At 42.5% G+C, this 14,624-nt stretch overlaps 1 protein-coding gene across 2 annotated transcripts in view; it reads right to left on the bottom strand.

Annotated features, from left to right (window-relative positions):
* NRROS (negative regulator of reactive oxygen species) overlaps positions 1-3,691 on the bottom strand; it is a 62,550-nt gene extending 58,859 nt beyond the window's left edge. For both annotated transcript variants that reach the window (XM_078146758.1, XM_020986049.2), the window contains exon 1: positions 3,511-3,691. The gene's annotated coding sequence lies outside the window, so the exon portion shown is untranslated. The remainder of the gene's footprint in view (positions 1-3,510) is intronic.
* Positions 3,692-14,624: the final 10,933 nt, after the last annotated feature.

Here is a 14,624-nt window from a genome sequence, read left to right as displayed (position 1 = left end):
CAAGAACAAACAGTGCCTCAAAAGCAGGGGCTGGAGGAAGTGTTACCTCCAGAGGAATATCCAGGAGAAATTGTTTAGTGCTTAGAACCTGTGTTAAGTTAGTCAACTAAGAGTTTGCACCCCAACATTCCCTCACAGTGTAAAGATCAATTATATCCTTGAATCTACACTGAGTGTGCTGAGCAGCAATGGATGCTGTTGGGGCGAGGGAATGGTAGGGAAGAGAAACAGGGTCAAGGCAGTGAGTCCTAGGATCACAAGCTTTGGAAGAGGGGCCTTTTCAAACTACACACACACACACACACACACACACACACACACACACACACACACACATACACACACACACACCATTTTTTAGCAATAAAAAGTTGCCCCAGGCAAGCAGCACTGACTGAAGGAGCCTTCTCTAGAGGGGAGGAAGCCCTGATTTTTCATACTGTATTTATGCTCAGAATTGACATAGGCTAAATTCCCCAGTGATAACTCCACTCTGCCTTTCCAGACTGCCTTCTCCAAGTCTACTTTCTACTTCTGTTCACCTTAAACTACTCAGACACTAAATTCACTAACGGAGTAAGAAATGTAGAAGCACTGGTCCCCGCCACTGAACAGATGAGTGCTCATGTGGTTTCATGAATGTGGGGTATATTAACACACATTTGCCTGTCCTCCTCTCCCTGTGCTTTCAGAGGCTAGCCCTGGACTAGAAGACAGAAGACTTGACTCTAGTTCTTAACTCCATTTACCATTTGTTTGATCTTGAACCTTAGTTTCTGTATTTGTAAAATGGATATATAAGCTGTCTACCTTCACAGGGTGGTTGTGAAGATCAAAAGAGAAAACGGATGCTTTAAAGTTGCAAAGCACTTAGCGTATGCTTCCTCATATATCCTCGTTTTAAAGATGAGGAAAGTGAGGCTAAGACAGGTTAAGTGACTTGTCCAGTGTCACAGCTAGGAACTATCTGAGGCCAAATTTGAACTCAGGTCTTTCTTACTCCAAGTGTTCTATCCACTATGAAAACCTAGGATAAGATAAAGTACTCCCTAACACAGTGTTTCCCTATGTGCCTCTTTTTTCAGGATTCCATGCAAATGGCAGGTGATAGCCAAATCAGTGTGATGAACTCAGGTTAGGAAGCCCTGGGTTCAAATCTGACCCTTACTAACTATGTGACCTTGGGCAAGTTCAATCTCTTAAAACCTCTGGTAACTCCTTCAGATTTATGTACTAACTCTTGGGATGGGTATGGGGAAGGAGCTAAATCCTTCTGTTATCTGTTTTCTTATGTTAATCAGTACCATACACACAGAGGATAAACAGGCATTTGAAGCTGCTACTGCTGATAATGCTAAATCCCATACTTTAGAGAAGATTAGTATAACAAATAGGGTGACCTACTCTAAGCAAAAGCTTTTTAAAATGCATCCCCTGTGGTTAATGTACAATTTGAGAATGATCATCATGACAGCTTGTCTTTACATGATAGTTTTAGGTTTTCGGGGCCATTTTATAGATGAGATTCAGAAAAGTGAATGGCTTGCCCAGGGCCGCACAGTTAAGACCAGTCAAAGTTGGGACTTGAGCCCCGGGTTTTTTAACTCTCAACAGATCCATTCTCTACATTGTCAGGCTCAGCTGATGCGTGGGGTTAGTTTTCCTGAACTACTTTCTCTTTCTCCTTGCTCTTTCTTTTGGATTCTTTGTTAGAAGCAAAATCTCTGCATAGGGAAAGAAGGAGGAATATATTAGAAGTGAAACTGACCTCTATAATTGATATCAAATTGCTTGCCTTTTCAAGGAAGGGGAAAAAAGAAAGTTCGGAATTAAAATTTTTTAAAAATGAACACTAAAAAATTTTACATGTAATTGGGAAATATTTAATGAACTAAATAAAATATATTGGAAAAATGAAGGTGATGTAAAAACAAAAAATAGCAATAAAAATTAATTTTTTTGAAAGACCCAGGATCTTTCTTCTGCAATCCAATGTCTGCCTATTAACTGTCTCATTTCTTTTTCTTCTTAATTTCCAAGCATATTTCCTAGTTGGCATGTTCTTAGGAAGAAGAAGAATGTTCTAGAACCACACTCAAATAATCAATGCCAGGGTTCGAGGGAGGGATATAGACAAAATGCAGACACAAACCCTATTTTGGGGCACATTCAATAGTCTACAAGAAGGTCCATTTGGCATTCTGTGGGCGGGAGCCAAGTGTGGTTGATAGGAGCACACTTCAAAGTACAGCATTCAGTTCTTCCCTGAAAGTGCTTTCCTGTATGTTGTGGGAGTTTTCAACCTAAAGTTAAGCCATGTCTCTGATGACAATATGTGAAGGCAATCACTCCTCACTTCTGGAGGGGCTCACTATTTGGCTATAGTAGTGGCAGGTTATCTTCAATGTCATTCAGTGCTTAGTCTCATTAGAAAAGCCAAGAAGTGAAAGCTTTACCTAAGGATAGGAATGTTTGGGGGGGTTTGTGTGAGTATGTTTTTTCCCAACTTGACCTGAAGGCAGAGAGTCATGAGATTTTGTCCGGGATTAGCATCCTTTAATCTTCTCTAGAAACTCTCAGAAAGACACATGTAGAGCTGCAGGAGACAGGATTATAAAGCAACCAAACTGCTAGTACACATCTGCATCCAACAAGAACTTGGTCTCCCTACCTTGTAGGCATGCTTTTGTGAGTACCCACATGCCCAGCCAGAGACACCCATGTGTGAGCATTTAGCCTGGTATCACTTTGGATCCTATGCTGCTATCGAATCACATGCAGTCAGCACAAGAGCAGTCAGGGTAACTTGCTCCCTCCTGGGTAAATGAGAACTAGGAAATCTGGGAAACAGATCTTTAGCCACTAAATATCTGTAGCTCACCAAACACCCCGGCTTCTCAGGAGCATCTAACTTGTAGTCTAGCCAGTTAGATTCTTAGAGCTCTCTATGGAAAGGAAATAGCACAACCCAATTCCATCCTTCACACTGAACCACTCTGGCCAGAACTCCAACCAGGGGAATTCCTTCTTAGACAAGACTACAGAAACCGCTCGTTGATGAAGTGTCTTTTGCCTCCCTTTTCTAATTATGATCATTTCAGAGAAAGGCTCACTTTTTCCTCAGTAGAAACCCAGTTGAGGGATGAGAAGGAGCCAGCATTCCCTCCTTATTTACAAAACCCAGAAGCATTTCAGTGGCCTTCAGTCTTTTCATTTTTCTGTGGTTGTTGCCCTTTGCTGTGACAGCAGACTGCAGACCCATGTGAAGAGCCTTCCAGCCCTGTGTCTTACAGATCCCAGTGTCATGGATAGTGGGGGTTCTGCAGGATTCCCTTCCCCCAATACACACATTACAGGAACCCAATGAGTTCAGATGGAATTAGTTAAGACTTCCCTCTCCAGCTTTCAGAGCTGTGGCCCCAGGTCTCCAACCTCCTGGCCTCACAAGCCTTCCACTTCAGCTTCTCCAACCCCTGCAAAGTCATCCAAGCTTTGGGAGAAGATACTCACGGCTCCAGGTGGCCCAGGCAACTCCCCAGGGTTCATCCTCTCCAAAGGGGGCTGTTCTCCTAAGACCTCGGTGCTCTCCTAGAGAGCAGAGAAAGCAAAGGGCTGCCACATCTCTCTCAGGCATCAGATTAATTTAGCACTTGCGGAAGGAACTGACGGAAACTGAAGTCACATGGAAACTAAGGGTGAGCAGCAAAAGATTCAGCATTTACAACGGCCTGAGGCTTGCACACTGCAGGAAAGAAGAAGGAACTGGTGGGGGGGGGGGAAGGGGAGAAGCACAGTCAGAGGTCAAAGCTAGGAAACTACTGGACTGGACATATCATTGGTTCTGTGCCTTTATTTGGTAAGGAGTTGATGCATTTGATAACCTCCCAGCAATGAACCAGACTAGAGCTTCACTCCAAAGCATCTCTACTTATAACCTGGGAGACTTTGGGTGAGAGGAGATACCTCTTTGAGCCTCAGTTTCCCCAACTACAAAATGAAGGGGTTGGGCTCAATGACCTTTAAGATCCCTTCTGGCTCTGGGTCGTGTCATCTCTCTAGACAGGGGTCCTGTGGCAATATTCCTGGTGCCTTCCTGCTATCCCTGAGTCCAGTTTTACCTGAAAGGTCCATTTAAAGGGAAAAAAAAAAGAACTGAGCCTTATGTAGAGGATCTTCTGAATGGGCTGGACACAGTTCTTTAATCATTCAATAAATATCGATGAGGCATGTTGGCCTTGCAAAGTACACAGGACTCTAGTGAAGGTACAAAGTGTAGATAAGATACAGGCTTTGCCCTAACAGAACTCAAGAAGCACAGACAACTATAGTACTCTAGTTTAAGGCCTGGGGCATTTTGATAGCTGCTGCTTAGGCCTTCTGTAAGATTGAGCAAGAGAATTTTGATGCAAAGGTGCTTACCTGTGCGAGGAGTTTGGGCATGAAGTATTGGGAAAGGAAAAAACATTCTTTTTCCCTCTCCAAGAGAGAAGATGTGTTATTCCAGACTCTCTTGGGGACCAACTCCAGGCATGTGCAGAAAGAGAGAGGCAGATTTTGTTAGTGATAGACATGTAGGGGAAACCAGTTCTCTGGAAATCTCTGATTTCTAGCATACCATCCTGGAGTCTTTAAGCAATTTCTCCATGAAACTGGGGATACAACACAAATTTACATGTTGGGTGCTTTACAGTTGCAAACCGAAGCATTATGTGAAGTCTAAGGAAGGAGATTGTTGACCACAAGAAGAATCAGAAAAGGTTATATGGAGGAGGAGTGGTTTGAGTTGGGTTTTAAATGAGTAGTAAGAGTTCAACAGGCAAAGAGGGGGAAGGGCAAGATTCTGGTCTTGGGCACAAATATGGAAGATAAGTGAGCCTAGGTCATGTTCAGGGGCCAGAAAATAGTCCAGTTTGGATGATGCTAGAGAATATGGAGGGCAGCAAAATAACCCTGGGAATGTAGGGCTCTGCCCAATTGACAGGGTTGATTGGCCGGTGAGCTCCTGGTACAGATTCAACTGACAGAAACAGACTTTGGTTCATTCATTCATTCATTCATTCATTCAAGGAGTGACTATTATGTGTCAGGTGCTTTGGGGGACATTAAGAAGTAAGAAGGGTGATTTCTATTTTCAAGGTACTTATAATCTACCTGAAAAACAAGACAAGAATACATAAACAGTTTTAAATAAGAATCTAGAACAATAATACAAGAGATGTTGTGAGGCAAGTTTCTTAACCTGCCTTTAACGATTTCATCCTTTAAAAGATGGAGGAACCAACATGGGGAATTTTACTCTGCATCTGATTCTCACCAACAAGGAGGAACTGGTGGCTAGGTGGGGAATGATGATGGGAACCTTCGGGGGTAGGGACCAGTCCATTTTAGAATGTATGATACAGATAGAGAGGCAAGTTGGAAATAGTCTGATCTAGGCTCAGCCCTGTGCTATTTTTATCAATGACTTATGTAAAGGCATAGATGGTACAGTCATCAAATTTGCAGAGGAAATAAGACTGAGAGAAGCAGCTAATACACTGATGATAGAATCAGCTCTTGACAGTCTAGGACACTTGGATATAATCAATAAGATCAAAGTCAGTAGGAATAAAAGTAAAGTTGAGTTAAAAAAATCAACTGTGATAGTACATTGTGGGAAAGTCATATATACACACATATACACATATATATGTGTATATACACACATATAGACACATATATACACATGCATATACAAACAAATATATACTATTGTGATATATATTATGAGATGTATATTTGATATATATGTGTATAATACATATATACATGTATATATGTATTGTGTATGTATATGTGTATATATATATTTGTCTGGGAAAATAAACCTAAGGATTTTAGTGGACTGTCACATCAATAAGTCAGCAGTGTGACGTGGAAGCCAAAAATACTAATGAGATGTTGAGCTGCATTAAGAGAAACACAGCTTCCAGGAATAAGAAAATAATGGTCCTTCTATACTCTGCCCTGGTCAGAACAAATCTGAAGTATTGCGCTCAGTTTGATGCTCCACAGCTTAAGAAAGACATTGATAAAAATTGAGAGGATCCAGAGGATGGCGACCAATATGGAGAAAGATTGAGACCGTGTCATATGAAGATTACATGGAGGAACTAGGAATGTTTCAGTTGGAAAAGACATAGCGAGGACATACTGTCTTCAAGTACTTGAAGAGCCATTGTAGAGAAGACAGATTAGGCTCATTCTGTTTGGTCCCAGAAGGAAGAACCAGGAGCAACGGGGCAGAAATAGAAAAGAGGTAAATTTAGCCTTGAAGTTGGAAAAAACTTCCCCTTAATTAGAGCTGTCCATAAGTGGAAGGGGCTGCTTCAGCAGGTGGTGGCTTCTCCCTCACAGAAAGTCTTCAAGCAGAATCTGGATGACCAGTTTAAAAGTAGCACTTTCTGATGCATAATAAATAAATTTCTATTGATTGGCTGGTATTAGTGGGGATTCCTTTCATCTATGGACTGGACGATGTGGCCACTAAGGTTCCTTCCAATGCTAAAATTTGATGATTCCATGACTTTCAGGAATGAAATTCTGAAGACAGAAAGAGAAGCAGTTCCAAACAGGACGAAAATGGAGGAGGTGTCTAAAGAGACAACTATGGATACACAGGGAACTACCAAATTCTGCTCATATCTTGCTTGACTCAACACAACTATTTCTTAGGCATGTGCTTCTTGTGTAAGGCACTGGGGTAAGCACTGAAGATACAAAGAAAAATGAAATGGTCACCACCCTTAAGGACCTTATATTTCTGAAAGTATTTAACACAGAGAGAAAAAAGTAAATACTACTACTACTGCTACTACTACTACTACTACTACTACTACTACTACTAATAATAATAATAATAATAATAATAATAATGATAATAGCTAACATTTATATACAGCTAGGTGGCACCATATTACAGAGAGTACTGAGCCTGAAGTCAAAAAGATTCCTCTTCCTAAGTTCAAATCCAGCCTCAGACAGTTACTAGCTGTGTAACCCTGGGCAAATTACTTAACCCTGTTTGCCTCGGTTTCTTCATCTATAAAATGAGCTGGGAAAAGGAAATGGCAAACTGCTTCATTATATTTGCCAAGAAAACCCCAAAAGGGGTCACAAAGTGTCAGACATGACTGAAAAATGACTTAACAACAACAAAACATTTATATAGTGCTTACTATATGTAGCAGGCACTGTGCTAAGTACAATTATTATCTCATTTGATCCTCACAACCACCCTAGCAGGTAGGTGCTATTATCATCCCCATTTTACAGATGAGGAAACTGAGACAAACAGAGGTTAAAATGACTTGCCCAGGGTCACACAGCTAGTAAGTATCTCAGGCTAGATTTGAACTCAGGTCCTCCAGGCTGGCACTCTATCCACTATGCCACCCAGCAGCCTCTACTGGCATATGTATGTGTGTGCATGTACGTATGTACGTATATACACACACACATATATATTTACATACATATACATACATATACACACCCACACCCACATACATACATGCATCTTTCAAATTACCTTGAATGGCCTAGCAGGGTGGGGAACCTGCTGCCTCGAGGCCACACGTGGCCCTCTAGCTCCTCAAGGGCAGCCCTTTGATTGAATCCAAACTTCACAGAACAAATCCTTTGGGATTCAATCAAAGGGCTGCCCTTGAGGACCTAGATGGCCACAGGTTCCCCACCCCTGAGCTAGGAGGTTCATTCACCTAGGATGTAGAATATATCAAGAAAAGTAATATGAAATAATTAAATAATTCTGGAAAGGCAGTTTAAAGCCAGATTAAAGAGGGCTTTAAATGCCAAAGTACGGAGTTGTTTTTTATGTATTTGGTCCTGGACACAATAGGGAACCACTGACTATTTTTGATGAAGGCAGAGAAATAAAATGGTCAGACCTTTGTCTCAGGAAAGTTACTTTGGCAGCTGTGTGGAAAATGGATTGGGAGAAAGACTAGAAGCAAAGGGAGCAGTTAAAAGATTATTAAATGGTCCAAGTAAGGAGTGATGGGGACTTGGGCAATTAAAGTGAATTTGTATTTCTTCTTAAGATGCCTTCTCTTTATTTGCTTTGCCTTGGGCTCCAGGAGGGTACTTTCCTACAGATCTCAAGTCTTTCCTGTGCCTTCTGGAATCAGGTGACTGTTGAAGCAGCATCTGACAGCCTCGCTCATCCTGGTCACCAGCACATGACCAGGGGATTTCCTTTGGGGTTGATTGGGAATGGGTTCTCTTATGCACATCAACTAGTTGCTATGCCACGGGTGGCAAGTAGTTTCATTTCCCTCATCTAGAGTGTAGTTTTAAGAACCAAAAATCAAGAAGGGAAAGAAGGGAGGCCACTACCCATCTCAGCACCACTTCCTCCCTCAGGATGCCAGGATTGGAAAGAGCTGAGAGGCCAATTGATGGAGAAGGCTAGGTATAGGGAAGCTCCCTAGATGAGGTTGCCTTAGCTCCTGACAACTGTTGGCAAATATGATGAAAGATCTCTGACTCCCAATCTTATCCTATGTAGCTGTGCTATATAGCAGGGAACTAGGTGGCACAGTGGATAGAGCACCAGTCTGGAGTCAGGAAGCCTCATCTTTCTGAGTTCAAATCCAGCCTCAGACACTTACTAGCTGTGTGACCCCAGGGAAGTCACTTGACCCTGTTTGCCTCAGTTCCCTCATCTATAAAGTGAGCTAGATAAAGAAATGGCAAATCATTCCAGTATCTTTGTCAAGAAAACCCCAAATCGGGGCAGCTAGGTGGTGCAGTGGATAGAGCTCCGGCCTTGGAGTCAGGAGGACCTGAGTTCAAATCTGGCCTCAGACACTTCACACTTATTAGCTGTGTGACTCTGGGCAAGTCACTTAACCCCATTGCCTAGCCAAAAAAACCCCAAAGAAACCCAAATGGGGTCATGAAGAGTTGGATATGACTGAAAAACAACAGAAGAACAACAAAAATATACTAAAGGCATTGGATTTGTCCTCAAAGACCCTGAGTTTGAATCATAGCTGTGCTACTTGCTACCTGTGTGGCCTTGAACAAGTCCTCACATCCCTCTGGGTCTTCAGATTCCCTCATTTGTTAAATGAGGGTGTTTGGACTGCATGACTCTCAAGGTTCCTCCCACCTCTTAAACTTTTTAAAACCACCCACCCCCAAAAGAATATTACAATCTATGTGGGCCCAGAGCATTTTCATAAAGATTGAGAAAGAAGGAGATTCTACAATCTCCCTCAGGCAATTATTCCAGTGTTTAATAACTCTTGGGGTACAGTAGCACATCACTGTGCTTCCCCTTGAAGAGACCTAAGTATAATCCTTTAAAGCTTAGGGAAAGCAGCAATTTTGCTGCTGGCCGTGAAGCTGGACAGAGAGTACCAGCTCTACCAAGCCTCTTTTGATTCTGTTCCCCAAGTGATTTGGCATAATAGAAAAGGAGGTGAAAAGAACCTTCATTCATAGCAGACCTAAGCTCGGCAACTTGGGCAACATCAAAAAGCCCAAAAAGAAAAAACAGACTTAGAGAAGACTGAGAGCTTCAAATGGCTGACCAACAGGATGTTGCTTCAGAGTTTAAATAAAAGAAGATTGGGGTAATTTTAAATAAAAGAGTGAGATGGCTATGTACTAATCGAGGTTATTTTCTTATAGCAGGGATTCTTATCCTAGAGTCCATGGGTGGATAGATTTCAGGGCATCCATAAACTTGGAAGGGAAAAAAATTTACATCTTTATTTTTACTAACCTCTTACTGACATTGAGCATTTCAATTCAATCAACATTTATTAAGTACCTACTATGTGCTAGGAACCATGCTAAGCTCTGGGGATACAAATAAGAAAAAGGAAGAACAGTCTCTGCCCTCAAGGAGCTTACAATCTAATGAGGTAAGAACATACACAACAGATTCACACCCAGAGAAAGAACTATGGAGCCCAATTGCAAATGGAAGCATACTATTTGCTCTCCTTTTCATTTATTGTTTTGTTTTATTGCTTCATTCTTGCAGTTCCTCCCATTAGTTCTAATTGTTCTTTACATTATGACTAACGGGAAAATATGCTTAACATGAATGTACAAAATAGAGCCTATATCAGATTGTATACCATATTCGGGGAGGGGGGGATAAGTGGGAAGGGGAGAAAATTTAAAACTCAAAATCTTACAGAAATGAATGTTGAAAACTAAAAATAAATTAATTATCAAAAAGACAATACACAAAAGGAAGCTGAAAAGGGGCAGGAAGGTTGCTAGCACAGAATATCCTGCATGGGAGCATCTTGTCCCCCAGAGTTAAAACCAACCAGAGCAGCAGTTGGAAAGTAAAGTGAGTTGATAGTCCAGTTTCTGCCTTTATAAAGGAAGCCTTTGGAAGGAAATTAGCCCTCCACCCTCAGCCCTCCAATCACGGGGGAGAGAAGCCTAAGGGAGGTGAGAAGATGTCGAATATCCAAGGTTAGCAGCATGGTGACAAGATTAGAGAGGATATGATCATCCCAGGAAGGACATCTGGTTCCATGGAGTTAAAACCAAGCACAGCCACAGAGTACAATCATTTTAAAACGTTATACTGAGGAGGGATTCACAGACTCTCAAAGGTGTATATGACACACAGACAAAAGGATAAGAAACCTGGCCTTACAGGAACAGAGAAAAAATGGCACCCAGGGGCAATTTAACAGGTGGCAGAAGAGCCATACACATAATCTAACCAGCAGGTGCCAGCAGAGAGCATCCCTGCCCCACAGGTTCAACAGAGGTGGTGAAGCAGGGCAGCAGAGAAACCCCTGATGACATCATCTAACCAGAACATGACATCAGGGAAGGGGAAGCAGCAGAAACAGGGGTTCCTGGGGCAGCTAGGTGGTGCAGTGGGTAGAGCACCGGCCCTGGAGTCAGGAGGACCTGAGTTCAAATCCAGTGTCAGACCAGACACTTGACACTTATGAGCTGTGTGACCCTGGGCAAGTCACTTAACCCCAATTGCCTTTAAAAAAAAGAAAGAAAGAAAGAAAGAAAAAAGAAACAGGGTTTCCAGCTGGGATGTATCACTATAAGCACAAGTTGCCCTAAATATGTATGTTCCCTACCCATCTGCCTCCATCTATGCCTGTGCCCTGACATACATATCCTATCTCCCATCAGTAGCAGGGAAATCTGGGAGAGGGCTTTTCTCTAACACTTATTTTACTATGTGGTAAAATTAAATGTTTTTATTTGAATTAATATATCCCCTGTTTGATTGATCCAGTAAGAGGAACATTGGTAAAGTCTCATGAGCTATGTAGTAGAGGTTCTTTGAACCTAGGGGTAGATTCTCAGGTTCCTGTGGTGGGGATGGGGAGTGCACACGAGACGTTTCTCAATGAATGTTCTAAAGATCTCATCTTCTAAAAAAGTAATAGAATGTCTGCCTATAGATAGCAATTGCTTATAGCTATAAAATATTTTGAAGCTACAAAGCTTTTTTTTTTTACATTTTTCTCAGTTGATATTCACAACAAGTCTACAAGGTACCTTCATTTGATAGGTGAGAAAACTGAGGCTCTGAGAGATTAGGGGATTTACAGAAGCTCACTCAGCTAGTAAATGACAGACTCAAGAGCTGAACTCCGGTCTTCCAACTCTATATCCAATGGGCTTTTCATGACACCACCCTTCCTCTCACAGAACCGAGCATTTTCCAAGTGACTAGGGGTGGGGTGAGGAGGATAGGAGGAGATAAAAAGGAGCAAAGGAGGGTTGTATGTGTCAGAATACCCTCTATTGACCAACCTTAGTGATGGCAGTGGACCAGAATCTCTGAAACTAACGGGGGCCCCCACCTGGCAGTTCCCAGCTGGCTTGCTGGAGAAATCATGCTGGAACCAAGAAGCAATAATCCCAGGGCCAAGATTCTACTAAACTGTTCACCAAGCTCTTTTGGCTACTGAGTCTTAAATCTTCCAGCTACGATTCCTAATTCCAAGATTTCTAGCCATAGCTCACAAACCCATGGAGTTTCCTTTTGTCCCTACCAAATGCCATGCGGAGCTGAGACACAGGTAAAAGGGCAAAACTGAGCCTCCATTCAAGCTGCCATGGAAGGGCAGAAAGGTCAAAAAAATACCCAGAGACCTTTCACATCCCACCTCCCCCTGGGGCGGTTCCAACCAGTCTGCTGGTTTGCCTTCCCCTGCCTGAGACCACCGACCATAAGTGGACTCCTTACTATAAAGCCTGTGAGGCCATGTGAGGGAAGGAAAGAGGAAGGAAGTCAGCCTGTGAAAGCAGCCCTGGAGGGATAGGAAAGTGAGATCACAACTTTGTTTATTAAAGCAAGAGGCCCCAGGGCAGAGAGCCCAGTTACTCTTCCTGTGTCAAGTGCGGTTTACTTTTAAGTGGTAGCAGGTTCGGCTGCAGGCAAGAGAAGTAGGATTGAGCCACCTCTCAGAGTGGCCTGCCGAATCTGGAAGATGTGTTAGTTTTCTGTTTTAGTGCCTAGGATGTATGGTCAAGAACGAGGTCTCGCGGGCAGTTGCAAGGCATTCTGGGAAAGTCTGTGGGTAGCAGTTGATTTTAACTGGCAGTTGGGCAGTTAACCACTGGTTGTGGGTAGGGTGGAGTCAGATTGGGGTGAGAAGTACTAGGTTTTTGGGGGTTTTTTTCCACATGCAACACAAATATGCATACTAAATGAGCAAGCGAACAAAAAACTTTAAAAAATAATAAACCTCTTATCTCACAAACCTTGATCCATCCATCATCATTCTCTCTCTCATGCATCTTCAATCTTTTCCTTCTTTGATGCTCTTTCTTCACCCCTAAAAATATGCTTACATCTCCCCTCATACTAAAAAGAAACTTTCCTTCCAAGTTGAGTCTGCTACCCCATCATGCTTTTCACCTAAAAACTTCTTGAAAGACCATGCCTTTGAGGCTCCTACCTCTCCACCAACTCACTCCTTAAATCCTTGTGATTTGTCTTCATCCCCAGCCCTCCACTAAAATGGCTGTCTCCTAATCAACAAATCCTGGGCCTTTCCCCCTTCATCTTTGCTCTCCTTGACCATCTGGGCAGCATTTGCTGCTCGTGTTCTTCTCTTTCCTTGGCTTCCATGACATTGTGGCCTCCTGGCTCCCTTCCTACCTCTCTGACTGATCCGGCTCTGTTTCCTTGTTGACTCTTCACAAACCTCAAATGTAGATATGACAAGGACTATCTCTCATAAGTAGCATGGAGGTATTAGTGTGTGATTCAAAGGGAGGTAAAATAGATGAGCCTCTTCTCCCCCAGCCCTTCTCCAAGATAGGCTTTAATTCTTTCCAGGAAGGACAGTGGGAGGTTGGGACCAGAAGTTTGGCTCCTTTGTTCTCCTCAGAGAGAGGGGCTACCAGGCTAGAATTAGGTCTATCTATCTGTTCCCTGAAATATTATTAATCTAGGGCAGGGGTGAGGAACCTGCGGCCTCGAGGCCAAGTGGGACTCAGTCAAAAGGCCACACCTGAGGACCTAGAGGGCCACATGTAGCCCCAAGTCCGCAGGTTCCTCACCCCTGGTTAAGCTATCACCTCTCTACAAATAACTCTCAAATCTGTATTTCTAGCCCCAACTTGTCTCCAGAATTTTAAGATCTACATTTCCAGCTGCCTGCTAGATAATGAATCTTTCTGAATATCCTGCTAGAACTTCAAAGTCAACATGTCTGAAAGGAATTCACTATTTTCTCCTCCAAACTTCCAAACTCTTCTTAACTTCCATTTTTTTTTGTTCATGGCCTCACCATCCTCTTGACTCCTCACGTCCTCAGGCTTAAAGCCTCAGGGTCATCTCTGACCCTTTCTTCTAGCTCAGCAACCACATCCAACTAGTTGCTAAATTTAAATAGCAAATAATTCTGCCTATTCTATCTCCACAATGAATCATACATCTGTTCCCTTTTCTGTTCTTTTTGGCAAAGAAGTTTTGATTTAATCATTTATTTGACCAGTAAGCAGTTTGTAAATATTCAATAATGGTAGCATCCAAACCGTAATTTTAAAAAGAAATTGAGAATAATGATTGTATTTTGTCTTTCCCTTCCCACAAAAATAAAAAGAAAATGGAAAAATTTGAAAATGTCTTAAAACACTGTGAGCACTGAACACGCAGGCTTCTTTTGTCTGTGTCTGTGTCTGTGTCTGTGTCTCTTTTTCTCCATCTCTCTCATTCTGTTTCTATTTCTCTTGTGTGTGTCTCTCATTCTGTTTTTCTCTCTGTTTCTGTCTCTATCCTTCTCTACTCCCTCTTTCCCCCTCCATCTTCCTTCTTTTCTCTCTCCCTACCTCCCTCCCTCTTCCTCAACTACTGGCTATGGCGTTTTTCTTTCTTTCCCCCCTCCTTTAAAGGCATCTCAGCTCCCACTGCATCATCTTTCAATAACTCATACATGAGCATTTGCAGTCGAAGAAGTCTTTTCCACCCATGGCTGTGCATGTGTCATCTCTGCTTAAATCCCATCTACAAAGGGAGCATCTATATCCTAGCTCAATGCTTCTTTGACTCCTCTTGGCAAAGTTTCAAAGAGATTATCTTCCGCAGCCGGCCTGCTCTTCTT

The sequence above is a fragment of the Phascolarctos cinereus genome, unplaced genomic scaffold (genome assembly GCF_003287225.1).
Source record: "Phascolarctos cinereus isolate Bilbo 61053 unplaced genomic scaffold, phaCin_HiC Scaffold_726;HRSCAF=1367, whole genome shotgun sequence".
Lineage (NCBI taxonomy): Eukaryota > Metazoa > Chordata > Mammalia > Diprotodontia > Phascolarctidae > Phascolarctos > Phascolarctos cinereus.
Note: the sequence above shows the minus strand (reverse complement) of the source record. Positions and strands in the feature narration are given on the sequence as shown.